This window comes from Sylvia atricapilla, unplaced genomic scaffold (assembly GCF_009819655.1).
Source record: "Sylvia atricapilla isolate bSylAtr1 unplaced genomic scaffold, bSylAtr1.pri scaffold_122_arrow_ctg1, whole genome shotgun sequence".
Lineage (NCBI taxonomy): Eukaryota > Metazoa > Chordata > Aves > Passeriformes > Sylviidae > Sylvia > Sylvia atricapilla.
In genome coordinates, this window is record NW_027077050.1 from 1 (window position 1) to 1,784 (window position 1,784).

Here is a 1,784-nt window from a genome sequence, read left to right on the forward strand (position 1 = left end):
GAGAAGCTCTTCCCACACTCAGGTCACTCATAGAGCCCCTCCTCAGTGTGGATGTGCCAGTGCCTGATGAGGTGTGAGTTATACTTGAAGCCCTTCCCGCAGTTGGAGCAGCAGAAGAGCCTCTCATCCGTGTGAATCTGCTGATGTAAGAGGAGATTGCAGCTGGTCTGAAACCTCTTCCCACACTCAGGACACTCGTAGGGCCTCTCCTCTGTGTGCGTCCGCTGATGCCTGAGGAGATGGCAGGTGGTCAGAGACCTCTTTCTGCATTTTCCACAGTTGTAGGGCCTCTGCCCCGTGTGGCTCCTCTTGTGCCAGATTAGGCTGCTGTGGATGAAGCTCTGCCCACACTCCCCACACTCATAATGCCTTTTCCCTGTATGGCTCCTCCGATGGACAACCAGTTGGGAACTCATGCAGAAGCTTTCTCCACACTCATGGGGCCATTCTCCAGTGTGGGTCTTCTGGTGCTGGATGAGGTTGGAGCTCCCTCTAAACCTCTCCCCACATTCCCCACACACGTAGGGCCTTTCCCCTGTGTGGACCCTCTGGTGGTTGATCAGGTGGGAGCTCTGGCTGAAAGTCTTCCCACACTCCTCACACTCATGGGGTCGTTCTCCCTTGTGGCTCCTCTGGTGCCGGATCAGAGTGGAGCTCTCACTGAAGCTCTTCCCACACGCCGCACATCCGTAGGGCCTTTCCCCTGTGTGGATCCTGTGGTGGACAATCAGGCCAAAGCTGTCTCTAAAGCTTTTCCCACACTGCTCACACTCATAGGGTCTTTCCCCAGTGTGGATATTCCAGTGGTGGGTCAGGTAGGATCTCTTACTGAAGCCCTTCGCACACTTTGAGCACTTGTGAGGCTTCTCTCCATTGTGAAGCTGCTCACAGACACCCAGCTCTGAGCTCTGGCTGCATCTCCAGTCACCTTCATGGCCCAGGATGGGTCTGTCCTCGGATCTCTATGGTTTGCGTTTACAGCCCCTCCTCATGTGTGGGATCTCTGGGGCTTTTCCTCCCCGTTGGAGTCCTGTGCCGTGGAGGCACTCAAAACGAGTTCTTCCACAACGTTCTGCCACAGATTTCTGTCCTTCCTGGTGTCTGTCTGCAGCCTGGGGGAGGAAGGACAAGGAGAGGACGGGATTTGCCTCTGTGCCAGAGAGAAGGGGAAGGAGATCCCCCCAGTCCATTCCTGGCAAGGAGGTTGTCCTGCAGCCGGGGATGATGCTGGGCTGGGAGATGGAGCAGGAGGGAGGGGGAAAGGGACAGTTACTTCTTCCTCACCTGCCTGGGGGTCGCGGGACATCTTCCTCGCAGCCTCCTCCTCCTCTATACTGCCAAGGTTTGCAATTCGGAAATCCTGTTTTGGGAGAGAAAAACAAGGGCTGAGCGCGTTGGGTTTGATGGTCCCGCTGCTCAAGTCGAGCTCGAAAAGTCACCGCCCATTTCAGCGCCGTGGGGCCCGGACCACGCTCATCTCCTCCCGCCCCTTCCGTCTACCTCAGCTTCGGGGTCGGCCCTCTCAGGTCTCCCCACTCCGGGCCTCCTGGATCCCACCCCGGCTCTCTCTAGGGGATCCCCAACACCGATATCACCCCCTTTCCGCCGACACCGGGCGATCGCTCCGTGGGACTCCGCAGAAAAATGCCCCCGGAGGCCCCCCCCGATGAACCCCGGCCGAGCTGCCCGTCCCCGCTCACCTACGGGCTGAAGGTAATGCTGCCGGGGCCGGGGGAGCCGCGGCCTGAGCGGGCAGGAGGGGCAACCGCGGGGTTTTCTGCTGC

At 58.9% G+C, this 1,784-nt stretch overlaps 1 pseudogene; it reads right to left on the minus strand.

Moving 5' to 3' along the window:
- Nucleotides 1-8: 8 nt before the first annotated feature.
- On the minus strand, nucleotides 9-1,446 carry LOC136374754 (zinc finger protein 436-like; annotated as a pseudogene).
- Between the last annotated feature and the right edge of the window lie 338 nt (nucleotides 1,447-1,784).